Genomic DNA, 14,862 nt, shown 5'->3' with positions numbered 1-14,862 from the left:
TGAAAAATGTCCATTCCAGTTTCTCAAAGTCTGAGGTGATGTCTTTAAATATTTCATGTTGTCGGTCTAAAACTCAAAGATATTCAGTTTAATATGAGAAAACAGAGGAATCTCCATATTTGAGAGGCTGAAAACAGCATTTTCTGTCATTTTTGCATGAAAATTTACTTTAACGATTAATCAATTATCAAAATATTTTGCGATTATTTTTCTGTCTATTGACTGATCGATTATTCGACTACTAAGTACAATAATTCCCTCTGATATGTAGTGGACTATACGTATAAAGCAGCAGAAAATAGAAATACAAGTAGTAGTAATAGAAGTACTTCAAAATTATACTTAAGTTCAGTAAATGACAATTACTGAATTTAACATCCTGCTTTCTGAATGATCCATATAAATGACTTATTCATTGCTTTAAAAATAAAACATATAAAATTCTGCATGAGCTGCAAATTAAACCAGATGAACCTCAGCTGACCTGCACCGTCTCCACCCGTAAAGGAAAGACTTTCATGCTCTCTCCACAAGATGGGGACCTTGTGTCAGCGTAGAGACGACTCTCTGAGCACCAAAGTAAGTGTTGAAAGTCACTGATGACAAGGAGTTGATGGTGAAAGTGTAGTGAAGCTAGTCAAATGTTTTTTTCTTTTTTTTTTAGCCGTGGTTTTACAATTTTCTGTGTAAATGGCTACTTTTAAAAGGAAAAGAGTACACAAAGCCTGATGAGCAGGCCTGTGCTCCATCTTGACTGGAGGCATTTCAGGAGAACCAAACCGTCTCGCAATTATAACCCCGGGGAGCCTCCCGCACGCTGAGAGGACTCCTGCTTTGACAAGTAAATTATGACTCTTGATGAGAGGAGTACGGCTTTCTCAGAATGCAATTTTTGACAGCCAGGAAAAATGCGAGTGGATACGTACAACAACTTCCATCATCCGCAGTAGAGCCAGATGCAACAGCCAAAAACACTCGTGTGCAATCATCGGGCTAATAATTATGGAGTGTGAGTGCTGGTCTGTATCTAACATGGCAGCAATGTTTTTTTAATCTGTCCATTCAATGCGAGCTGCCTTTAGAGGCGAGATGAGAAGGTGTTGTGTCAAACTGGATCCCCTGCTTTCTTTGATCATCCCTGCAGGGTGGGACTGTTTTTCAAAGCGTCTGGGGAGAAATTAAGAAAAGAAAAAAAAAAAAAGTTGTCAAATTGCAGACATCTTTTTCACACATTTTAGCATAATGTTTTAAACATATCCAACACAAGCCATAATATGTCATAAGCGACGCCCTTTTTCATTTCTAAATCCTCAGACGTACCGTCACATAGCTCATTTAGTATCACAACGCTTGATTTATTGGTTATAAGCTTGGATTGATTACAGAGTGCTTGATGGGGTTTCTGCAAAAATTCAAAGACGTTAATTATTGGTGGTTTATAGTTTAAAAATGTTTTAGGCTGTTTGAAGTTTTAACCTCGTCAACGCTGCGAGACAAAAAAACTTTTGAGTACATCATTAGAAATGCAATGTTGCGCAGCCGAACATTGATAAATAGGTAGACGGGTTGATACCCAGGCTTGATATAGGCGTACAATATTGAGCAAAGACAGCTTTATTCTAAATTGTAGAGGGGAATACGATGTTATCGGAAATATCAAATATCCTCCATTTCCCAAAATGTCAAACTGTTGCTTTCAAACCATGCATTAGCCATTCAGGATATAGTATATTTCTATTTCATGCATGTAGCCAAAAATACATGATGTCCTAATGTTTGTTGTTGGAACAAGACGTTTTTTTAAGCGTATAAAAACCACATTCCTTAACCGTGGCTGAATGAACTGATGATCTAAAAGTTTATTAACACCGAGGTCAGAGAGGTTTAGGCACGAGGATTTAACAAGTATAAGTATGCAAAACATGTTTTTTTATGTGAACTTTGATCCCAACAGCCATCACGCTCTTTCTTCTTTCCATTCAAGGCCATTCAGGAAACAAAAAACACCGCTATATCTGCAAGTTCAAAGGTGAATCCTTGCTCCATATCAGCGAACAGTGAGTGATGAAACCACTCTTGGGCACTCATTTCGGTTTTAGCTGGCATTAGTTCAGATTAAGGCAACATGGTAACCCTAATTTATCTTTATTTGGAGCCTTTTAAGGTCCTGATTGAGGCTTTTTGGGAAATATGGATGAGGCCACATTTACATGCTCTACAATAGACAGGAACAGCGCAGTCAATCATGTCTACAAATGTTTGAAACAAAATTACTGGGCTGCGTTAAAACAGAAGTTAATGGTTGGACTGATTTCTATTAAGGTCTGTGCACTCTCATTTGAATAATGGTGCTTCCAACAATGTTTTTTCTTTTCAGTACTTGACCCAGGAGGGAAATAAATGTGATTCCGTTTAAACACCTCCATCAATATTCAAGTGGCTTTAATACTCAAGGTTTATTTCTGACTCACCGTAATTAGCATGGCAGTCTGGTGCTGGCTTATGATAAATCATGTTCTGATTGTGTGTTTGGATGTTAGTGGAAAAAACTATGGGTGTCATTACAATACAAAAAAGCATAGCTATTGTGAGGAGAGAATACCTAGAAGTCAGTATTTTGAAAGACAAAAATGATTTTGTCATCAAATACATCATTTTCAGTTTCAGGATGACTCATTGTAACACAAAATCAGATTTTCTCGCATGTGAGTGTGTTTCAATCAAAGCGTATCTTGCTTTGAATGAAACTGTTCATTCTTATCACTGCGTTGGTTTAATTTTGAAATTGTTTTTCTTTTATGGCTATTGACAAAAGACAACCTGCTCTCTCAATTTTGTTTTAGACTGTGTAAATTCCTTTGTTACCACTTTCTAATAGAGCACAATTTCAGCCCCTAAAAAAATTGCGTTCCAATACAACTAAACTACATTTTCAATTATGTTTGGAGGGTTTTTTGTCACAGATTACGTGTGTCTTTGACGTGTCACAAATACGTTTGTAATGATAGTCCGTGGAAAGCTGTAGCAAGTGACGTAGCACAACGAGCGACGCGCAGAGAAGGTGACGTAGTGTGTCGAGTTAATGAATGAATTCAAAGTTAAGTGGCATAATAAGGAATATAACGAGCAAGAAAGTCCATTACGGGTGGTTGGTGGGAGGATCAAACAAACACAGGACTTTCCCCCAGGAGGAAGTTGTACAGTAGGTATGAAACTAAAAGTCAACGTTGACTTAAGTAGTTATTATTTCCAAACCATGCATCCATTATCTGTAACCGCTTATCCTATTCAAGGGTTGGAGACGATCCCAGCTGACATTGGGCAAAGGCAGGTCGCCAGACTATCGCAGGGCTGACACATAGAGACAGATAACCATTCACGCTCACATTCACACCTAAAGGTAATTTAGAGTCAACAAGTAACCTAACCTGCATGTCTTTGGACTGTGGGAGGAAGCCGGAGAACCAGAGAAAACCCACGCTGACACGGGGAGAACATGCAAACTCCACACAGTAGTTTTGTTGCCTAAACCTAATGAAGTAGTGTTGTTGCATTTTTTGTTTGGTTTTGTTAACCATGTGTTTAAAATGGTTTAAAACTGCTAACCAAAAGGCGACTGCTCTTTCTCTGTCCTAGCACCCAGACTGTGGAACAATCTCCCCACTTAAGTTAGATCCGAGTCTGTTGACTATCTCAAAATACGTCTAAAACCCTTTTCTTTAAGTTGGCTTTCAATCAGGTTCTATAAGTCCAACGGTTGATGTGTGTGATAACTTGTTGGAGTATGCTTTCGGTGTTTTTAAGTGCATTGCGTCGTATGTATTTTTGATTAGTATTCAATCTTGCATGTGTGTTTTTTGTACTGAGGTTATTGTAAAGCACTTTGTAACCTGTGATTAAAAATGTGCTATATAAAAGTTTTACTTACTTACTTACGGTGACCGGTAATTAATGTCTTTATTAATGGTTAATAAGTCATTTACTTCAGCTTTATAGATATAGATAGTTATAAGACATTAATAGGAAACAACGTTTGGGCTGCCAGGCAGTGGAAAATCCCTCTCCTGCATGACACTTACTTTGTCGTTTTTAGCTCTTTAACTCGGCAGGAAGTCCCCTCAAATGGACTAATTTGACCACTCTATAGGTTCATGTTAATAAATGGATATTGGTTCAGATGTGGTCAAACAGTCCATTTGAGGAGACTTCCTGATGAGTTTGGGACATTAACTTTAATAATTCCTTTTCCTGCAGACGTCACCGCTCATGAAATAGCAGGCAAAGGCCGAAGTGGCGTCCGGTGTGGTGGACAGGTAGACATTTGCATGATCGTGGCTGTAAAGGTCAATGCTGGTCCCTCGAGGGCGAGGATTTATATTCAACCTGATGGACCATGAGGAGTTCCAGATCTGCCCCCACCCCGACCACCTCCCAGGGGGCACGTTTAGATAACGTTAGCCTTTCAGAATTTGATAGCCCGCCCTGACCAGTTACATAAACCACCCATGGTCCCACACAGGCCCTCTGGAGTCTGTACCCAAAATAGTTTTAGCGAAAAGGGAGGGCCACAAAAGCACACAGTGTTCCGCCTGGGGTAAAGAGGTGGCCAGATGTCTGCGAGAACACACGCTTCACCTTCGGCTGATCTCGAAAGAAGCCTCAACTGTTGATGTGTGAAATCATGGTTTTTAAATAACTAAGCGTTGAATGTTTTCAAGAAAATTAGGAACAAATACTTGATTTTGGCATTTTTGTGCTTCTCTGTGTGTTCTACTTTCTCGCCTCCCCCTGCCCACTCCTTTCCCGAAGAGAGAGGGGAGAGAGAAAGAGCGAGGAAGAGGAGACGATGCCGCAGATGATGAATCCCCCTCTGGACTGCATCCTTTCCGGCTGAGTGCGTCCAGTGGGCCAGAGCCAGGTCCTGGAATCTAGCTAATGAGACACACCCCCCCGAGGGCCCCGTGGCGTCCTATTGGCTGAGAGGCTGGCGGCGGCCGAGGCGATTGGCTCATCTAGTCTTGTGCAAGCAGCTGTCAGAGCGTGTCGCAAATCAAAACTCGCAGTGTTCTTATCCAGCATGGCACGCAGTAAAGAAGCTAAATGAGCGGAGTGAAATGTATACTCAAAGTTACGTTTGCTAAAAAAACAATGATGACGAAGGATTTTTTACATTTTCAATATACATACTGTATCTTAAGCAATTTCATACAGCACATTTAACTCTGTATCTACAGCAGGTTTACTGTATTTGATCTCAAGCTTCCCTCTTATGACTGAATAAGTTACGATGCCTCCGCAGTGAATCGTTTTTCAGGGATGTAATTCATTCTTTTTTCAAGGACCCATTGAACTGAAACACACCAAGACATCCTCCAGATATGACAGCTTACTTCCACTTGCTGAGAAAAAAAAATAAATGCATATAGATTTTATTTATTCAGTGCGATATCTGAGGAGGGCCTTTGACAATGAAAGCGACATGTCGTGTATCTTGCAGCATGAATTAAAGATTGTATTTTTTACCGTGAGCAAAAGGCAGAACCTCTCATCTGGAATGTCCTACAAATATTTTTAGTTGCACTTCTTTGACTGGGATAAACTGGCCTAAACGCAATCTGGACATTTGGTACACAGAGGTGTTGATGTTGAAAAATATATACATAATAGGTGAATTATATTTTTTTCAGTATTTTAAGAGATGCAAGGCAAGTACAAGACATTAGAAAAAGTACTGCAGTCCAGCAAAGGATGTGAGAAAAGTCAGACCTGCTGCTTTTTCACCCCATCTTTGACATTTTGCTCCTCCGTCTCGGCGGCCTCCTCGGAGCTGTGAGGCGAGTTCAGCTGCAGGTCAGGACGCAAGAGGAAGGGGATGATGAGCATTTCTGGTTAGTAGTGAGCGTCCTCTGATCAGCTCATGGTGGCAGATGCCTGAAGGCTGAAGAAAAAAAAAGAGAGCAGCGGGAGGAGGAAGAGGCTAGTATGACTACAACCAAGAGGGAAACAGAGGGAACGAGGAAATTGACGATGTGGGATAGAAATAGGGATGCACAATTAATCTAATAGTAGTCGCGATCACAATTTTGGTTTACCACAATTAAATGAACATGATCGACTGCGATGTATAAATGCTATAATGTTATAATTAACTTTGATGAAAACACACTGCGAAAGGGTTAAAGTTGTAAGACGAAAACACGGACAACTTCCAAGCCTTAAAGTTTTGGTCGAATTTAATTTCGTTCCTAGGAGACGCACTTTGAATAAGGACCAGTCTTAATTTGATGCAAAGATTTTTACATTAGCAGAAATGTAGCCCAACATGGAAGAAAAAGCAGTGCTCTGTTTATTCGTGCAATAAAATATTTTGTCCCTAAAATCAATGAATAATCGGGATCGAAATAATCGTGATTATCATTTTGGCCGTAATCACGCAGCCCTAGATAGAAAGCATGGCTGGATAATAAGACAGCTTGTCCCGGGGCACAGACATGTAAAATTCCTCCCACCCCTCCTGCATAGGAGCAAGACACCCAGACTGAAAGAGACACAAAATGACTACGAACGACATGGCTGTGGCATTTGTAGTCATTTTGTGTCTCTTTGCAGCTGCTAAAGCCTGTTCAATAATCCATCCATGGGAGAAAGGGATAAAAGAGTACAGATCGGAGATCAGCTGAGAGAGACAGAAAGCTGCTGTGTATTTTAATCCACACCGTCACAGCAACATGTCTTTGAGTGCATCTAGCAGAACACACTCGCATCTATGACCACTCCTGTCAGCTCCTCTCTTCTTCCTCCTCATCCCACGTTGTTTCATAGTTTGTCAATTTGCATCACTTCACGCTCTCCGTTTGCTTTGCCCCCCTTTAATTGTCCGGCGTCGGCTCCGTCCTCATTTGGACAGTCATAGAGTCAGTGCGTACCATCCTATTCGCCTAATTAATCAAAGCCGGATCACATAATAACAGATGTGATATTGTCTGAATGCCCAGCAGCGGGGGTCAAAAGTTCACAGAGGATGAGCGCTCTCTAGTGGTGAACACGCTGTCCCATCTGTACAGCATGTACTCTATGCTGCGTTTTGCTCGTTATTTAATGCATGCAGATGTATAACACTGTAGAGATGCACGCATGCCTGAATGTTTTGTCCGTGTACGTTGTTTTTTTTACGTCGTCTCATACTGTGTACAGACACAGAAGTACACACACACACACACACACACACATACACACAGTCAGCCCGCAGCAGATCCTTGAATGGCCCGTTCACCTTATCTAAGCTGCATTATATAATACTGGGAAAAAATCTTTGTACGACAGACTAGCAGGGAATTACATGACTGTACAAACTTATGAAACACTCACGCACCCTGACACACTCTCTCTCTCTTATGTCAACTGCAGCAACAGACCCTCATCTAAACTCCTTACTTCCTTAATCTCTTGATAAAAAAGAACAATTCCTGTCATGTTTTAGTACAAAATGTCCAAGTTTATGCAGGATAGACTTAACCTCATGTAGAATATTCTATTGGGATGAAATTCAATGGCCGTGCGAGCATCACCTTTGGGTGGAAAAAGCTAATTCACAGAGCCGCCTGGCACCTTTTAACACCTTGAACACGTTTTTCTTTCACCTTTCCTCTGGGATTATATGGAAGGAGCGGTTATTCCATTTCAGGTTTATCTCGATTACCCTCATGAAAGTTTGATGGGCCGGCAGAGAGCGGGATTCACAGCTCTGGGTGGAGGTGAGGAGCAGATTAAAGATTTATAGTGTGAGTATAATGAAGTCAATCTTGGAAGGACTATTTTTCTTCTACTTAGATCAAGAGTGTTTGCACGCTGGCTGGAGAAATAAACAAAATAACCAGAACACCATGTGATATTGGACTTTAGAGCTGGATTGGGAGCATTTGGGCTGTAAAAGAGGCGTTTCATACTAGTGTGTACAAGTTCTTAAAATAAAATATGGCAACTAAAAGAAATCAAAGGGCCAAGTCACTGGTTCTTAACTTGTAGAGAAGAAGGAAGGAAAGAAGCAATGAAGAGAAGAAGGAACGAAAGAAGGAAGTATGGAAGGAAAAAAGGAAGTATGGAAGGAAGGGAATAAGGGAGGGAAGAAGGAAAGGAGGAAAGGAAGAGGGAAGGATGGGAGGAGAGAAGGAAGGAACGAACGAACGAAGGAATTATGAAAGGAAAGAAGGAACGGAGGTAAGGAAGAAAGACCTGCTAGTTTGATGAGATGCTTTGACTATTTTCCAATAAAAATCAACTCGTTTCAGGAATTGTACGAGTTTCTTTTCTCTTGATTCTGCTTTATTCTGTCTCGTTTCAAACTACTGACACATTTCTAGAAAATTCTTGAAACAAGTTGATCTGGTATTGGAAACATGTTGAAATAATCTTTCTTGCTGGACAACTATAAATGATTTACACGGTGGAGATTTTTTACAGAGCATGACCGGTACCAAACTAACTGCATGATGCACAATCACAAGTTGACCGTCACGGATACCATCAATGGACTCAACTCACAAGAAAGATAAATTACAGCGCTGCCCTACCACCTCTGTGCCACAAGGACTCACAACCTGAATCGCAACCTTCGAAACATGATCTGATTAGTTGTTTGTCATCATTTGATCCCACATCAACACCGGTTCACATCTGCAGAGCCAAAGAACGCCTTCAGGTCAGATGATTTCTCTGCGTGGTCGTAATACAGTATGGAGCCATTTTTCCTTCTTTTCCTCGTTTCGTTGCTACAGTCCGAGATCATCAGGCCTCAATACGCACTGCCAGAATACAGTGGAGCATCTTCCATGGCCTCAACGGACACCAGACCTCACCCACATCTTGGAAAAAGCAACAGATACTGTGACCGTTTTTTGTGAGTGTGCGAGTTAAAATTTCACATGGTCGCATTCATACGAGTGCATGATGATCGTTATCATTGGTGCCCCCGCCGGCACTTGGTGCCCTTCGCACAGTGTGTGATGTGCGTGTACGTAGCGGTGCAGAGCTCTGTACAGTGCATGATTTTCTTTATTCCTCAAAGACCAGCAGGCTTTTTTCCTAGAAGAAAGGTCTAATGTTCAACTACACACAGTTCATGACTTGAATTACAGCATACCAAGTAGGATTGAGGTTGTTCTGGGGGCAAAACAGTGACCTTAGTCCTTATCAGGGGCTTACTGTTAGTTTATTGTTAGTTTCAATTACTCTTTTGATCCTCTAATTACTTGGTAAAAAACACAATATGCATGACTCACTTTGTATTCGACAAATCACTTTAAACCCTCACTTGATTTGACCTAAAGAAATGCACGGGTTGAGGTGCTTTGGCCTGATGTTGGTTTTGTTTAGCACTCAAATGAATCCACACTGTGTATATTTTCATAGAGTTCTACAATGACCTTTCCGTGACTTTCACAAAAAAACATTGCATTAAGTTTGTGTTATTTTATCCTTTTTAAATACAATTTAGTTTAATTTGATAGCACCGAACATTTTTGATTCAATGCCGCTTTTTTTCAAATAAACACCATCTCATTTTTAATAACTCTTTCTTCACATTTGGATCTGTAGCCAGGACAAGGCCACGGTCAGGAGGGCAAGAAAAGTCATGTTTAACACGACTAGTAAGGTGACCTTGTGATAAAAGAAGCAATCCTGTAATGGCGATATCACTGCTTCAATATTTGCAGCAGTTTGTGTCTTTTATCGTGTTGCTCCTCTACATGAGCTGAAAGAATTTCAAAACAAATCCCTGAACCACCAAGTTTAAATTGAAAGGTACCTGGCCTGGAGGTTGTTTACCTCCAACCACATGAATGCAGCTTTCAAAACTAACAATTTAGCAATTCACTTCAGCTTAGTTTAATTCCCGTCATTTGAATTTTATACAGCCAATTAAATGGGTACAAAGTAGAGACAAAAATCTCTCCATCAGTTGTATACAGTAGTGCTACAGTATCTCCCTTTAAGGTACATTTTGAACGGATAAAAAATGTGTATTTAATTTGTGATTAATCGCGATTAACTATGGACAATCATGCGATTAATTGCAATTAAATATTTCAAATAATTGACAACCCTAATTATTATTAATAAACTGAATAAAAAAAAAAACATGCTTGGTACCGAGGATAAAGTGCTACATGACAGAATACAATGTTGGTCTGCTGCAAATACAGCGACATGAATGCTCAACAACAAAAGTCGGTCAAGTATGTCTTTGTGTATGTACAGTAAAGCCTGCAGCCTGCATGTAGTAGCCTGTAGGAAAGCATGCAGTAGTAGGCCCGTGAGGTTGCTGTAGCATTGCTGTGACTCACATTACGCCAGAAGCCATCAATGCATATGTGCATCCTAGTCTGTCAAATTAGGTCTACAGTTGGTTTAGCTGCGTGTGTGAGTCACATATAGCAGATTAGGCCATTTGATTCATATGCAAGCCAGGGCTGCAGAACATTCTTTTCAATATACTTTTAATTTACATTTATCAATCCCTGTCTGCAGTGAGATTTATCTTGGTTGTAGAACCTGTTGCTTATAAAAGATACTGCCTATGTCATCACATTTATATACAGAGGAGGTAAAGACGCAGATTATACTGTATAGATTCATCATACAGTATGTGTGCTGCTGCTGCTGCTGCAAAGCCCCAGAGCCTGTGAGCGAAGTAAATCGTTCAACCTCTGCAAGTAAGTAGGCCCACATCATAAAAAATGCATACAGTGGCATATGGTGTGCCAAGCTGCGTTAGAGGCAATGTAGCTACAGCCCATACACTCATAAATCCATATCCATTACTGCCAGTTCTATTTTTTTAAAGGCCGAGGTCAACAGTTCACATCCCATCACACAGGAGAAAACCCCTCAACATCTGCTTCTGTTGCCACGGCAACTGGCTGCTGCTGCCACCACTGTGGCCTGACAGATGTGGAGAGAAGGAAGGAGAGAGAGAGGGAGAGAGAGTGAGAGTTTTTTATATGACTGCAGGTGTATTTTAATGCGTTTTGACGCATTCAGAAGAGCATGGACGCCCGCTTTTCAGGATCGCTGCAGGTCTCGGTCCTCAATCCTCTCACACACCTCGACTATTACAAGTGTTTTTCCAACACATCGGTACACATCTTATTCACCTGTTCCTGAGGGACAGAGGTGTGCAGCACAGTACATGTAGAGCAGTCATATATATATACCAAAGTAATGTATTAAATGAATTTGTTGTACTGCGTTCTAGCATACTATAGATACTGATACTATAAAGAACGTATATTGCTCAGAAGTGAAAGTCAATTATACATTTAATTGCAACGCCAGCAAATCCCCCATTTTGGACTGTAATCGAGTCGACTACCATAATGACGCCAGTTAAACGTCCGCCTACAAAGTGCCGTACAAAAGTAAAACAAAATAATTTCTATTCTTTTGTCAAATATTTAATGTTTCTACCAAAATATCCTGTGTTGAACAATACAAATATTATAAATATGCATACTATTATAACTATTTACATACTTACTTATTTATTTATTAAACTTTTTTGCTTCCCAGAGGAGCATAAAGTGAGCGATGGACATAAATAGAAATTAAACTAAATCCATCACACAGATTTTAAAAGCAATCTCACACTTTTTCATGTCAGAGACCTCCAAAATCGATGTCCAATAGACCACAGATCATGGATGTATAAGAAGTTGTGTCTTGTGCTTTTCCCCTGCGTGTTAGTAAATATCCTACAACTACATTAAATTCTGTTTATGTCATCCTACCAGCACTACTAGCTACTGGCCGATAGCCGGTTGTTTGGGAACAGAGACGTTAATACATCCACCACGGTACAGGCTTACAGCATGCAGCCCATGGGTGTATTATAAGATAATTAAAGTGATGAATTACAGTCAATATATCCATTATTACAGCCGCATACAGCTAGCAGGAAGCTGGCAGAACAGGCAGCATTAATGAAAAATAAGAAACTCATAGTGCAACATACTAAGGGATTCATGTAGCTAGTGTGTAGCTCATCTGTGCATGCAGAAGGAACATGTAGTAAACTAGTGGGCCTTTAGCATGACGTAGTAAGTGTAGTTGTTCCATCAATTTTAAATGCAACTTCAAAGTGTATTTTTTTTATTTCAACATCCCTGACCTCCATTCAAACCTTGCACACCAATGACATCTGAGAATATATAACATAAATATATTTACTCAGTCGTGAACTTCATGCGATCTCCAGTAATTATGTTTGTATTCTGCCTCCACACGTGTTAACCTCCGTTTAACCGCTTCACTGTGAAGCACACACTCACCTTCTGGCTGCTTTAAAGGGACACACACACACACACACACACACACACACACACTAATGCAGCCGAAAGGGCTACTGTTGTGTATGCGCCACTGGAAAGCCAATCTAATTATAAAATAACCACTGGACATTACATTTTAAAAGTACTATAGACACAACTCTGCTATAGGCCTCATGTGACTATTGCAGAAAAAGTGACCTCTGGCTTTTTTCTTGAACAGAGCAGCACACATAACATGATGATGTGGAGGATCTGAATTTGTTTTCAATATTTAGTTTCATTCATGTTTTATTCTATCCTCTGCTGAATCTCTTCTCCTCTCGACTTGTTTGAAAAGAAATATTAGCATATCTCCACTGGCAAACAAATTGAGCTATTACACAAATTAATACTTAAATTAGCTGTATGGAGTTTTTTTTTTTTCTTCCCCTCACAAACTGCGTTCAAATCTAAAATTAATTTCCCTAAATCTGTTTTCAAATTAACAAGAGGGTTAATGCGGGGCTATTAGAAAAATATTTTTCTCACCATCACATTAATTTAATTTTATGTTTAATCGTACGCACCGGAGATTGGAATAATAACAATAATAATGATGGTGATAAAAAAAAAAAAAGGCACCAATTAGCGTGCTCATCTGTGGTTCTGATTGTGTGATGAATTATTCATGAAATCAGAGTTAACAAGAAGGAGGATGAAGGGATCAGCTTGCCCACTGAGGAGGGATTGCTATAAAGACAGGAGTCACTGCTGCCTTTTCTTCAACGACACACAGTCAGTCTGCTGCTGGTTGGTGGATACAACTGCACAGATCAGGTACTTTTTTCTCTTATAAATATAGTAATTTATACTGATACTATTACAATTATGCATATTTTTATTTATTTGAAAAATTTCATTTAAAAAATAGCAAATGTTTTCTACATATGACGATTTATAGTGCTATTATTACATTTATATATATCAAAATGACATCTTGAAAAATACATTACATTTACTGCTTTTACCCATTTGCTTTGAAAGAAATTGTAGAAAAGATTAGTCAAATGCATATATTACATTGCATGCTACAATATGTTAATATTTTATTAATTGCTAAAAAATTTAAAGCTATTTAATCAAGTGGAATTTCAAAGAGGATTGCTTTAAATTTCCCTGCACACGAGGAAGAATGAGAAAATTAAAAGATTTTTTTAAAAAATGGCATTCATTATTTTTCTACTCTTCATTCATCATACAGAAAAAACGTAGAAATTATAAACAAGTCCCTCAACATGGGGAGATCCTCCCCGACAACAACCGACTCTAGGACCCGGCAGCCCCAGCGTGGCCGGGTCCCTGTGCGCAGTGCATTCACAGTTCACAGGCATCTCGACCTAAATGCGATGTGACGGGAGAACCTTTACTGAAACAAACGGGAATATAGTATCAGGGAAGGCTGACCGAGCTGTGAACCGGGGCCCTAACACAGAGCAAATTAACATCAGCAAAAATAGCTCTGCGTTTTTCAGATCGCTTATGTGGCAGCAAATGCATCAAGCGCTGTCAGGTCGTTTTAGCCCGCAGATGTCTCACATGTGAGGGGGCTCCTTTTCGGCCCGGGCATCGTCCTCGAACTCTGACCACCGGGCTGGACGGGCTCCTGAGGTGCTGCTGTTTTGTGTCCTGCGGGGCAAACATCCCTGGGTCTGAGCTTTCAGCCCCACTATATCCATGAGATCTCTTTCGTGATGTCCTAGGCTGAGCTGAGTAGTCTAATGATGCCACTCTGCCTAGCCAGCTGAACACACAGATGGGAGAGAGCTGCCTTCTATGAATGCAGTTTGATTTTAAGGCCACTAAAGGGTCCCAGCATCCCTGCTCTTGTGCACCAGCTATGAATTCTGGGTAAGCAAGGTCGACTTCTCAAACCCATGACAGTGATGTACAGCTGTCGTGTCAAAGCTTCTGCTTCTGACTTACCGGCAGTCCATCATAGAGCACCAGTGTGGACCGGTTTAGGTCAGATGCCAGAGGAGAAGACAAAGCTTGATGAGGGTTAAGTCGAGACTAAAGGCCTTTGCACACCAAGTCTGTATTTTTTTGTCCGAAATTGTTGCACGTTTAAAAATAAATATGACCTCACATTGTGGCAATCACGTTTACACACGACTCCAAAACTTTCGTCCGTCATGAAAGTTTTTCGGAACGATTTTCTGTGTTTTTTTCAAATCTGTCGAAAGCCACTCAGAGCCACTGTCCGTGCAAATGTCAAGGGATGCACCAATACCATTCCCGGTTCGGATATCGGGCTGATACTAACTGAAATAGCTGACCGGGTATCGGTGACAATAAAGCCGATTTATTCAATTATATGTTAATATACTATATAAATGATATGCTGGAATTTTAATTCCTGTTTAAGTTTTGGCCATTTTGTTGCTGCATTAAAAAGGTTTACACTTGAATTGTAATTCCTGTTAATTTTTAAGATATTTTACCAAGTTGCTGGTGTATGATTTATTATTTTAATAATAAATACAAATTAAATTAGTAT

General features: G+C 40.1%; 1 long non-coding RNA gene across 3 annotated transcripts in view; it reads right to left on the bottom strand.

Annotated features, from left to right (window-relative positions):
* Positions 1-931: 931 nt before the first annotated feature.
* LOC141760312 (uncharacterized) overlaps positions 932-14,862 on the bottom strand; it is a 29,342-nt gene continuing 15,411 nt past the window's right edge. Inside the window, exons 3-4 of one of the 3 annotated variants that reach the window (XR_012592328.1) lie at positions 5,767-5,938; positions 932-1,167 (exon numbers count right to left, since the gene is read on the bottom strand). This is a non-coding gene — a long non-coding RNA (uncharacterized LOC141760312). Of the gene's footprint in view, positions 1,168-5,766; positions 5,939-10,552; positions 10,935-14,862 lie in introns of those variants that run through there. The other 2 variants (XR_012592326.1, XR_012592327.1) reach the window with 2 other exon arrangements.

The sequence above is a fragment of the Sebastes fasciatus genome, chromosome 22, assembly GCF_043250625.1.
Source record: "Sebastes fasciatus isolate fSebFas1 chromosome 22, fSebFas1.pri, whole genome shotgun sequence".
Classification (NCBI taxonomy): Eukaryota; Metazoa; Chordata; class Actinopteri; order Perciformes; family Sebastidae; genus Sebastes; species Sebastes fasciatus.
This window is presented reverse-complemented; position numbering and strand designations above follow the sequence as displayed.